At 35.5% G+C, this 13,404-nt stretch overlaps 1 non-coding gene across 1 annotated transcript; it reads left to right on the top strand.

Moving 5' to 3' along the window:
* The first annotated feature begins 7,820 nt into the window (after positions 1-7,820).
* Positions 7,821-7,927, top strand: LOC116589586. Its single transcript, XR_004285354.1, has one exon. It is a non-coding gene; the product is annotated as a U6 spliceosomal RNA (small nuclear RNA).
* Positions 7,928-13,404: the final 5,477 nt, after the last annotated feature.

Below are 13,404 nucleotides of genomic sequence, written 5' to 3'. Positions count from 1 at the left end.
CATAATACCCCTTATCCAGTTTTGACAATTATCAATATTATGTGAATCTTATTTCATTCTTAAAGTACATTTTAAGCATTATATAAGTTCACTTAAAATATATCAGTTCATACTGCCAACACAGTAACTGCTTTCTTTGCTTGCTCTTTTCTTGCCACAAGGTACTTGAAGTGACCAGAGAACATCTATAGCTTAAAATTGAATAGAATTCATGCTGTGTCTCTGGTAGATGCATCTTCTTTCTGGGACACAAGAATTCTAGTTTCTAAGAACCCTAAATATGGGTTAAAAGCACAAATTCCCCAGCTGGGTTACTTGGAATAATGATAAACTGGGTCATGCCTATTTTCACATCTTGGTTCTTGGAATTCTACATTCCTATAATGACAGTTGCTTTGGAGTGCATAGTGTCCATCAGGTGCCTCAGTGGCAGCTTTAATATGCTATCCCATTGTTCTATAGTGCCAGCAGGCTTCTAAGATAGAAGTTTCTTTGTTGTAAAGTGAGTCACTTAGTCCCATATGATGTTATATGGAATATTGTGTCAGTAGATCATACATTCTATCAGCCCATGAACAGTGATGTTGGCTGAGGCTCAGTGGTAGCAAAAGAAAATATATACTCAGAATAGTTGTTCATTCCATCCTGGACCTGCTCTGAGCCTCATTCAAAACTAAAAACTTCTTGATCCATTCATCTGTTGGGGATAAAAATATATGTTTAAAAAAAATAAAAAATTAAAAAAAAAAAACTAAAACCTTATAGTCACTTGTGTGTGGGTCAGAGAACAAGGCCCAAGTTTTAAGAATAATGAGATAAAATAATTTGTCCTATACTTTGGAGGGGATGGCCCAGCAGGCCCCAGACTACTGTCTATATAAAAATTTCATTGACATAAAGAACCAATAAATTTTTGTAGGATTTAAGTTCCATCTCTAAAGATGTCATATCCTTTAACCATTTCCATAAATTTCTGAGTCAATTCTCAGTGAATCAGCACACACATACACACACACACACACACACACACACACACACAACCACACACACCCCTCTGATATTGCCACTCATTACCTTACTTCAGATGGTTTCAGATGGCTAAGTGCTATTACCTGGTTTCTATTACTTCAGAATCCTATCATTTCCATTGTTATTAGGGAGCGCAACTCTGTATCACCATCTCTTCTCATCACTTGTGATCTACAGAGGCCAGCCAGCATTGAGAAACTCATTAATGCTGGTTCCTTTCATCAGAACATTTATTATTACTTTGGAAAATGGGGGTGTCCTGTGTATTCACAAAGTACATCTCTCTAGCATGCTCACTTCTCTGTGTCTTTTGATTTTTTCTTCTATTGTTTGTCATGACAACTCTGTCGTTTCTACGTCATTTAGTATGGGCCAAGCTTCTAAGAGCCAACTAAATTCCATTTTAGTACCATTTATTGGTACCTTTAACAGTTAAATTCTGTATCAGAGAGAGTACTCCCATATCAGCAGAGTATTCCTTTATCCAACTTAATGACCTATTCTCTCTTTATTCAGTTATCCCTAGAATTCAGTTCTACAAATATTCTTTAGACCCTTGCTGGTTTATGTTGGCTAGGTCTCTTCTCTTACATACTGAGCCAACCATTCCCTGGTTGGGTTATGTTATTGCTTGACAAAAAGAGAGATGGAGGAGAACATTTGTTGTCTATGTTATCTTCAAGAAGAATTATAGTGCCTGTCTTCAAAAAGGAAGAGAGGACCACTTTTGTAGGTTCAGAGAGTTAAAGGAATGTGAGGCTTCAAGTTTTTCAAGTGTGTTGACACAAATGTCCCTATCCCAAATCTCAGGATTCCATGCCTTTCCAATTAGAGCCTTGACCTTGACATAGAGACTTGCAGAGCCTTGCCTGCAAGACTTTTTCTATCTTCTTTATAACTAAGTCTGAGGCCTGATTCTCAGCATGTTCTGTGCTTCATCTGCAGAAGATGCATCTACTCCTATAGAGCATACAATTTACCTTTACTAAGTGTGAGCAATAAACCTGTAAATCATCATTACCTTTAACATCTACACCCCTAAAATTTTAAACTATTGAAATTCTCTTCTCAGATTCAACTTTCTCATCCTACAGCTTGATCTACTGATCCTGCTCTAACTTCAACATCATTTAATGTTGATTCTGTTCTCTATTCTGGTTTCATTCCCTTCTCTATTCAGTCTAAACCCATTTCAACTCTTTTCTTACAAGTATTCACAAATTCTATGGCCTTCCCAACTTTTACCATGACAACTTCTCTTACCAGCCCTGAAAAAAACAGAATATTTTTCTTATTTCTTTCCTTTGGATTATTGCACATTGCTGCAGAACATTCATGTAACAGTAGAAATCAGCTATCATAAAATTTGTGAATTTCATCTTCAAAATGTACTCAATGTTTTCTACTCACCACTGTATTCACCAATTTCTCATAGTTCTATTTGTCAATGGAATAAAGTTGTTTCTAACCCAGTCTAATATGATATGATCAAACCAAATTAGATTTCAAACCAAATCTAATATAATCAATCCTTCATTCTCAATAAACTCTTTTCTTTGTAAAAAAGCAAAAGCAAAAACAAAACAAGCCCAAGGAGATTTTCTCCTTCAGCTTCAGCTTACCTCTACATGTAATCTATAACATCATCAGTCCTAATCTTCCTCAGTGAGAAAAAAAAAAACAGTATTTCTGTTCTTTTGCACACCAATATCTTCATCTATGACTTATATTTAGGAACTTTCTCACAGCAACAATAACAGCTGTCATATATTGAATGTTCGGTCACCTGCACCAGTAACTAGGATACACCCATTAAATCAACTGAAACATTTTTTTTAATATTTTATTTATTTTTATTTTGAGAGAGAGTGAGAGGGAGCATGAGAGGGGAAGAGGTCTGAGGGAGAAGCAGACTCCCCATGGAGCTGGGAGCCTGATGTGGGACTCGATCCCTGAACTCCAGGATCGTGACCTGAGCCGAAGGCAGTCGCCCAACCAACTGAGCCACCCAGGCGCCCCTCAACTGCATCATTTAATCTTCACCATAGTGCTTAATTATTCCAATTTAATAAGTGACAAAACTGAAGTTTGCCCAAGTTCACACAGCCAATAAAAGATAAATACAAGTTTACAAACCCTAGTGGTCTAGTGTCAGACATCCAAGATTAGACTTGACCAATACTTCCTTCTTTCTTGTTAAACCTCAATCTATTCCCATCATGTTCCTCTTGATCTCTAAATATGCTCAAGTATTTATTTTTTTTAGACTTTATTTATTTATTTGAGAAAGAGAGAGACAGAGAGAGCAAAAGAGATAGCAAGAGAGAACTAGCAGGGAGGAGAGGGACAAGCAGGCTCCCTGAGCCCAACATGGCACTCAATCCCAGTACTCCGGGATCATGAATCAAGCGGAAGGCAGACACGCAACCAACTGAGCCACCCAGGTGTCCCCATGCTCAAGTATTTCTATCTTAAAACTTCCTTTCTTCAGTCTTGATTTCTCTTCAAACCACTCTAGTTTCTTCTATTCTTTTATGACCATGCTCCTTAGAAAAATAAGATGCATGCCCTATCTGCCCCCACTTTCTCATCTCCAATTCATTAATCAATCTTCTACAATCTACCTTGTTCTCTCAATAATCATTAAAATTGCCATTAATCACTTACCTGAGAACAAGCAGCCACTTATCAAATCCATCATGCTCAACCTCTCTTTGGTTTTCATTCTTTTCTTATTCTAGAGTCAACTTCTCTAACTCATGTTACTATTCTTATTGGCTTTCCTCTTATTTCTTAAGTCTCCTACTTCTCAGTCTTATCTACTGTTCTATTTTTTTAAACTAAAACTTTGGTTTCCTTGCCCTTATCTCTCATTATTCCTCCCTTGCATGCACCTCAATACAAAAACTTTAAAGAGTTGATGACTCTCCTGAAGTTTATTAATCAGTTCACTGAGCAATACTATGCACAACACGCTAAACACATTTACCGAACTTACAGTGACCAGATATAAATGACTATACAAAGCATTATGGTACATTAAGTGTTTGAGGAAGCACAAGATAGAAGATTCAGTTGTTAAGGTAATTCATTAAGGTAGATTTCTCAGAGGAGCCCTGTGTTGAAGCACCTGTGGAAAATGAATTCTCCCTCTCATCTACTTAGCTTGGAAAAGATGATCATTCATTTTCCTTCATTCTCAAAGACAGCCAAAGAAAACAATTCAGCTAGCTGCTTTAGTAATCAATCCTGTGTGTTTAATGATCCTGCAACTATTTTAATTTAGTCATCCATGAAATCATTAAAAAAAATTGTCTGGTGAAGTTCAAATTCACAGTCTTTACCATCACTTTGCACATGATCCACATATAATCAATTAAAAAAAATTTCTCACATTTTATCAAATGCTGGAATAGGGACATTTGAAGATGGCTGAATATTGTTTTTACAAATGATTTATTCATGTTCTCAAAGCAAATCTAAGGATTTCCTACATTTCTTTGTCTTCTCCAGGTCCCACAGTCATAGTGCCAAAACTACCCAGAGTTAGTGCTCCACAGAATTTTTTTAAACCCCATGTTTTTTTTATTAGCAGTTGTAACCTTCTGTTTATTTCTTAAAATAAATCTTCATTTTGTCGTAGATATGGTAGCAACAATTACATACACATACAATTAGGATATTGTGAGAATCAATGAAATAATTTGTATGAAAGAGCCTGACCTAAAGAGGGTACTCACTAAATATTGGTCTTCTTCTTTTCTTCCATTTCCATGGCAAATTGGGATTATTTTCTCTTTGCCTATTTTACCCTTCATTTATATAGCACAAAAAGCATTAATTTTGAAAAACAATCTTTAAATCAGGTTGTTTACAATCTGAATATATGAATATGTGGTAATATCCCTTGCACCTCCAGCATATTGTGTTTGATATTCCCAAGAAAACTTAAATACAAATATCTTTTATTGAAGTCGTTGTGTATTATCAGTGTAAGAGTTATGATAAAAATAACTATAAAGAAATTGCCAGTCTATCATTATGATGGCTCTGCATACTTGCTGCTTATTTTTTCCTATTTTATTTTAAAAAAATTTTACTTTTTTTTTTTTTTTACTATAGAGAAGGTAATAATATTAAAAATCCAAGTAGGAAAATGTGCAAGGGAAATTATGAGAATTTAGAGATTTAGAGAAATCTCTAGAGATTTCTCTAAATCTCAGAGAAATCTCAGAGAATTTAGTGGACACTAAAATTTGAAAATACATGTGTTGTGGGTGTCCATATAAAATGAGGAAAAGACTTTCATCGAAAAAATAGTTAAGTTACCAAGGTATCTCTAAAATGCAGTAAGAATGAGGTGTTGGAATGGAGAAAGCTTAAAATTGGTAGCCACTGAGGAGCTCTATGGTAAGGCCAAGGTTAATTAAATGATAAAATGTTGTGCTTTAGTGGGAAGAGGGGGAATGTATGTAGGGTTTTGTTTTTGTTGGTGGTGGTGGTGGTCATGGTCCACTAAAAATGGCTTCTTTTCTAGAAGAAAAAGAAATGAATTTGAAGGGGATCAATATTACCTGAAGAACAGAAGAAACATGTAACATAAAACCAAGTCCATTTGGGATTCATTCCAAAGGTTTTGGGAAAAGTGGCAAATGTTAGAACTCTCTATCAGCTATAACTCACATCTTCCTATAAATTGGGATGGAACATACAGGCTACAAAAAAATTAAAAAATTAAAAAAGAATATCACCCTATGAAAAAAGAACCTTTAAACCATAATGATGATCTTGTTTACTTTTATTTTCAGAGAACAGCAGTCTTATAGAATGTGCTAGCATTTTTTTCTCTGACCCATTTTATTTCACTGTTTTCAGTTACTGACTCTAAATGGTACATCTCCTTTAGCAACTTCTAAATTTTTTAAGATTAACATTGCTTTGCATTTAAGATCCTTTGGCAGGGACTGTAATGAGAATTTTAAATTTGAGCAAAACCTCTTGAAGTTCTAAATGAGGCCATCAAAGAGAACATTCACCAGATGGAAACAGTGATTGATCTAAAGCCTTGAGTCTTGTTTTTAATCTCTTGTTTTCCAGCAAAGAGAAATTTTACAGAATCTTCTCTCTTCCTAAAGATTTAAACTAAAATACATAGTTAAAATAGAGATACTATAAGTATATTCATAGAATGGAAAGTAAAAAACCTTATGTCACATCCCAATCAAGAAACACGATACTCTAAAAAGAATGTGGATATCTCTAGTTAGGGTTCCTGTTCTGTTGCTATTCCTAAGTTCTCATGCCCCCAGATGATGGCCTATAATTGAGACTTAGATTGCTCAACAGGATCTGACTTCCTCTGATTCCTTGAAACACTGTCAGCCTGCATTTCTCAGCTCCCTTCCACCTAGGGAGAGCTTCTTCTTACTCTCCTTTTCCCATTTACAAACTGAGTAGAGATTGTGCTGAGAATGTAAAGGAGGGCAGAGATACAACTATAAACAGTCTGGATGCTCAGTATGCCTCATGGATGTTAAGCTCAGTAGCCATCGGTTTGTTCTCTATATTTACAGGTTGCCAAATAAAATATGTAAGGTTTGGAATATCAATTATTTTTCAATAAAGTTATTTTTAAAACTTTAAAATACAAAAAAATCAGCTTCATACAACATTCTACTATATGCAATTTTTGATAAATAATACTCAATTACAGAATTCAATACCATACCAGCACATGACATATAATAGGTATCAGTAAATGTTTAAATTTTACTCCTTTTTAACACAGTGATTTTTCTCAGTAATAATTTCTCAGATAAGACAGATAAAAATTAAAAAAAAATAAACTGTCATTGTGTTAAGCAACTAAAATGTTGGGTCTGTTTAGTATTGCAGTTAGCCTAAACTTTTCACACCGTATCTCCTCCAGAATTCCACACAAACATATAGAGTGAATTCAACGAAAAGAAAATTTGGAAAACAGACTTCAGCTATTTAGATAATTTCACAAGTACAATCTCTGTCTGATGTGGGTTTAAAGGTTTTTAATGTTCTTAGTGAAAATAATGTACAACCTTATCATTAGTGTCTATAATGGTTAATTTTATGTGGCTAGGCCACAGAGCCAAGATATTTGGTCAAACACATCTGGATGTTGCTATGTAGGTATTTTTAAGATGAGATTAATATTTAAATCAGTAAACTTTGAGTAAAGCAAATTACCCTCCATATTGTGGATGGGTCCCATCCAATTAGCTGAATGTTTTAAGAAAAGAAATGACCTACCCTGAAGTAAAGAGAATTATAACATTGAACTGTTTTTAGATTCAGTTTCAGCATCAATGCTTCTGTGAGTCTCTAGCCTACTATCCAACCTTGTGAATTTTGGACTTGCCAGCCTCCATAATCATGTGAACCAAATCCTTATCATGTCTCTCTCTCTCTCTTTCTCTAATTGTGTGTGCATGTATGTGTGCGTGTGTGAATTTTTAAATAAATAAGTCCTAATAAAGATCAAATGTGAAGAAACACATGATTACCAATTAGTCAATGTCAAGTAAAATGGCATCCTAAGTTCATTTTGGAATTAATACACTTGTCATAGAAATATGTTTAGATGTTCTTTATGAGTCCTGCTACTGTTCATTGTATCTAAATTCATCTCATCTTTTCAATTACAATTATAAACAATGAGTTAAACTTTAAAAAGGCTGACCCCAGAAAGCTCAAACAGAAAAACATATGCACATGAACTGAGAACAATAAGCCTTTTTTTGAAAATTACTTACTGGGTGCTCACTCAGCAGCACATATACACAAAACTGGGACAATAGAGAGAAGAATACTATGGCCCCTGCACAAGGATGACATAAAAATTACTTATTGGACATCTTATATTGGGCACTGTGTTAAGCATGAGTAACGTAAAACTTGTAGAAGCACAGTTCCTATCTATGGTAAGTCAGATTTTCCAAAAATAGCAGTAACAATATATCTTAACCCTCATGCTCTTTTACTATATAATTTTTATATTCCTCCTATTGAGATGCAGAATCTGTCTCCTTCTCTTGAATCTGAATGACCTTTTACCTCAACAAACATAGTATGTAAGAAGTAATAATGATGTGATTTTCAACAAAAGAATATAACAATGCTATGTTCTTCTGCCTTACTCTCTTGAGACACTTACTTTGGGGGAAGCCAGATGCCATGTAAGCAGTCCAACAACCCTAAGACTTCTATGCTGAGCCCAAACTACTTCATATGGAAAGGAAGATGGCAGCAGAGTAGGAGGACCCTAAACTCATTTTGTTCCATGAATACAACTAGATAATCATCAAAGCATCCTAAAAATCCCAGAAATTGAGCTTAAGTCTGGCTCAACAAATTTCACAACTAAAGATAGAAAAGAGGTCATTCTGAGGAAGGGAGGGAATGTGGAGACCTGGTTTGGGAGAGAAATGGATTATGGTCACCACAGTGGGGAGGGACCAGAGCTGCAGAGAAGGATATACGGAAAATGAATCCCCAGAGCAAGTGACTTAGAAAGTGACAGTGGCCAAATTTCATGAATTCTTGCAACCTGTGGAGCTTACAGCCTTGAGTTCTAAGGTCAGTGGGCTTGGCTCAGGGAAGCCCCAGAGGTTTGGGGGCTGTTCTTGGAGAAAAGATAGGGCAACCAGCCTGCAAACCTACAGTGTGACAACTGTAAAGATGTAAAGAACATCTGGGGTACATGGTGGAGAGGTTATTTGCTCATCTCAGAGTGTGTCCCAGGGAGGCAGCATTCACAGAGACTTCTCCAAGAACAAAGGAACTGGCAGGTGCAATTTACCTACCTTAGCATAAGCACAGGGCCACATGCGGGAACCAGGATAGCACTATTCACTTGCTTAAGACAAGCCCTGCCTTCACTGAGATCCAATGGAATCACCCTTTCCAGCAATGCTTGTCTCAGTCTCAGTGTGGTGGGCCCCTCTCCCAGAAGATCAGTCTAAACCACTGCCCATAAGTGTCTCCCAACCCAGGAGTTATTCAGGGCCTCAGCTGCAGTGGCAGTGGTAACAGTTCTTATTTCACAAACACACAAGAGCGTATTTAGTTAAAACTCCCCACATTTAGGCCAGGGACCAAACACTACCCACAACAGACAGAAAACCTCTCTAGATGACTGGTGTGAAGGATAAAATAGCCAGACCAAAACAGCAGAGCATACACAGCACAACTGGAGACCTAAAGCACCAGGCCCTGGGAAGCAGGGGACACTGAATTGCAAGGAACTACAAGGCCTCTTCTCCATAAGGACATTACCCTCAAGAAAAGGAGATATAGCTGACTATCCTAACACAGAAGTTGGCACAGAGACTTAAGACAAAATGAGAAGACAAAGAAATTTGTCCCAAATGAAAGAACAGAACAAGGCCACAGACAGAGATCTAAGTATAACAGATATAACATACCTGATAGAGAATTTACTTTTTCTAAAGATTTATTTATTCATTTTAGAGAGAGAAGAAGAGCATGAGTGGGAGGGAGGATAGAGGGAGAAGAAGAGAATTCTCAAGCAGACTCCCCAATGAGTGTGGAGCCTACTGCAGGGGTCAATCCCAGGACTCCAAGATCATGACCTAAGCCAAAATCACTCACCAACTGAGCCACCAGGCACCCCAAAGTAATGATCATAAAGATACTCACTGGATTTGAGAAAAGAATGTAAAACATCAGTGAGACCATTAATACAGAGATAAGGCATACCATATTAGAGATAAAGGGCTCAATCAATGAAATGAGAAACACACTTGATGGGATGAACAGTAGGCTGGAAGAAGCAGAGGAACAAACTGGTGACCTAGAAGACATAGTAATGGAAAGTAATCAAGACGAACAAAAGATGGGGCACCTGGGTGGCTCAGTGGGTTAAAGATTCTGCCTTCAGCTCAGGTCATGATCGCAAGGTCCTGGGATCGAGCCCTGCATCCGGCTCTCTACTCAGCAGGGAACCTGCTTCCCCCTCTCTCTCTGCCTGCCTCTTTGCCTACTTGTGATCTCTGTCTGTCATATAAATAAATAAAATCTTTTTAAAAAAATGAACAAAAGGGGGGGAGTTATATAAGTAAAATGATAATAGACTTATGGAACTCAGTGACTCCATCAAACATAATAATATTCACATTATAGAAGTCCCAAAATAAGAGAATGAAGGGGGGGGCAGAAAATTTATTGGACGATGTAAGAGCTGAAAACTTCCCTGTTCTGGGAAAGGAAACAGATATCCACATCTGGAAGGCACAAAGAACCCCATCCTCCAAAAAAAATCAACAAAAGCAGATCTACACCAAGACATATGATAATTAAAATGGCAAAAAATAGTAATAAAGAAAAATATTAAAAGTGGCAAGGCAGAAACAGAGAGAAAGGAAGGAAGGAAGGGAAGAGACAGTTACATACAAGGGGAATACCGTGAGGGCATCAAGGGATTTTCAGCAGAAACTTTCCAAGCCAGAGAGAGTAGCATGATATACTGAAAGTGTTGAATAGAAAAAATCTGTAGCCAAAAAAACTCTAGCCAGCAGGGCTATTATTCAGAACAGAAGGAGAGATAAGGAGAATCCCAGACAAACAAAATTTAAAGGAGAGGTCATGAGACCACTAAATGGTTCTGCAAGAAAAACTAAAGGGGACTCTTTAAATGGAAAGGAAAAATAAAAAGTGACAATATAAAGGCAAGAAAAACAAAAGCAGTAAAAAATGATTTTTTTTAAATACCAGTAAAGGAAATCACAAAATAAAAGTATGTAAAAGATGGCATATACCTAAAAGTAGACAAGAATGGGTTCAAAATTAAATGACTATCAACTTAATATAGACTGCTATATCAGATGTTATACACAATCATAATGGTAACCACAAGTCAAATCCCTTAATAAACGTGCAAAGAATAAAAAGAAAGAAATCTAAATGTATCAGTAAAGAAAACCAGCAAACCATGAAAGAAAGACAAAAAGGATCAGACAAAATCTTCAGAAAGAACCACAAAACAGGTAATAAAATAGCAAAAACATGTATCAATAATTACTTTGAATGTAAATGGACTAAATATTCCAATTAAAAGACATAGGATGAAAATGGGGCCAAAAAAACAAAAACAAAAACAAAAACAAAAAACCACCAGGGCTCATTTGTATGCTGCTTACAAGAGACTCATTTTAGACCTAAAAACACCTGCAGATTGAAAGTGAGGGAATAAAAAATATTTATCATGCAAATGGATGTCAAAGAAAGGGGGCAATATTTATATCAGATAAACTAGACTTTGAACAAAGACTGTAACAAGAGACAAAGAAGGACATTATATAATAATAAAGGGACAATCCAACAAGAAGACATAATTGCAAATATTTATGCAATACAGGAGCACCAGAACACATAAGTTGAAATATAGTTTAAATATAAACTACTTGATAATAATACAATGATAGTAGGGGACTTTAAATCCAAATACATCAATAGACAGATCATCTAAACAAAAAAATCAACAAGGAAACAATAGCTTGAATGACACACTGAACCAGATGGACTTAACAGATATATTCAGAATGTTCCATCCCCAAACAACAGAATACACATTCTTTTCAAGTGTATATGGAACATTTTTCAGAATAGATCACATTGGGCCACGAAACAAACTTCAGCATATTCAAAAAGATCAAAATCAGACCACGCATATTCTCTGTCTATAAAGATATGAAACTAAAAGTCAGCCACAAGGAAAAAAGTCTGGGAAGACCACAATACATGGAAGTTAAATAACACACTAATAATCAATGAACGGGTCATCCAGGAAATCAAAGAAGAAATTTAAAAATTATGTGGAAACAAATGAAAATGAAAACACAAAGTTTCAAAACTGTTGTGATATAGCAAAAGCAGTTCTAAAAGGGAAGTTTATAGTGATACAGGCCTACCACTGGAAGCAAGAAAAATCTCAAATAAAAAAAATCTAACCTTAAAACTAAAGGAGTTAGAAAAAGAACAACAAATGAAGTCTAAAACCAGCAGAAGGAAGGAAATTATAAGATTAGAGCAGAAATAAATGATACAGAACTAAAACACAAAACAAACAAACAACAACAACAACAACAAAACAATAACAGAACAGGCCAATGAAACCAGAAGCTGGATAATTGAAAAAAAATCAATAAAATTGATAAATCTCTAGCTAGATTTATCAAGAAAAAAAAAAGAGAGAGAAGTGACCTAAATAAACAAAATCACAAACAAGAAAGAAGCAATAACAGGCCCACAGAAATACAAACAATTATAAGAAAAGATTATGAAAAACTCTATGCCAACAACTTGAAAATCTAGAAGAAATGGATAAATTTCTAAAAACATATAATCTACCAGAACTGAAACAGGATAAAATAGAAAATTTAAACAGAATGATTATTAGCAAAGAAATTGAATCAGTAATCAAAAAATTCCCAACAAAGAAAGTTCAGGACCAGATGGTTTCACAGGCAAATTCTATCGAACATTTAAAGAAGAATTAGTACTTATTTTGTTCAAACTACTTCAAAAAATAGAAGAAGGAAAACTTCCAAATCATTCTGGAGACCAGCATTACCCTAATACCAAAACCAGATAAAGACACCACAAAGAAAGAGAACTACAGGCCAATATCTCTGATTGAATATAGATGCAAAAATCCTCAACAAAATGCTAGCATACCAATTCCAACAATGCATTAAAAAACAATTCATCATGATCAAAGTGGGATATACCTCTGGGTTGAAAGGGTGGGTTCAATATTCACAAATCAATCAAAATGATACATTACATCAATAAGAGAAAGGATAAGAATTATATGATCATTTCACTAGATGTAGAAAAAGCATATAACAAAGTACAATATCCATTCATGATTAAAAAAAAAAAAACCTTCAACAACAACAATAACAAAACAAAATCCCTCAACAAAGTAGGTTTAGAGGAACAATACCTCAACATAATAAAGGTCATAGATGAAAAACCCACAGCTAACATCATCCTCAATGGGAAAAACTGAGAGTTTTTCTCCTACTAAAGTCAGGAACAAAAAAATGATGTCCGTTCTCACCAGTTTTAGTCAACATAGTATTGGAAGACCTAGCTACAGCAATCAGACAGCAAAACCAAATTAAAAGCATACAAATTGGTAAAGAAGTAAAATTTTCATTATTTGCCCATGACATGATACTATGTACATAAAACCCAAAAGACCCCACCAAAAAACTGCCAGAACTGATAAGTGAACTCAATAAAGTCACAGGATACAAAATCAACGAGCAGAAGTCTGCTGCATTTCTGTACACTAATAATGAAGAAGCAGAAAGG

Source organism: Mustela erminea, chromosome 4 (assembly GCF_009829155.1).
Source record: "Mustela erminea isolate mMusErm1 chromosome 4, mMusErm1.Pri, whole genome shotgun sequence".
NCBI lineage: Eukaryota > Metazoa > Chordata > Mammalia > Carnivora > Mustelidae > Mustela > Mustela erminea.
The sequence above is the reverse complement of the archived record's forward strand: the minus strand, read 5'-3'. Positions and strand labels throughout refer to the sequence as shown.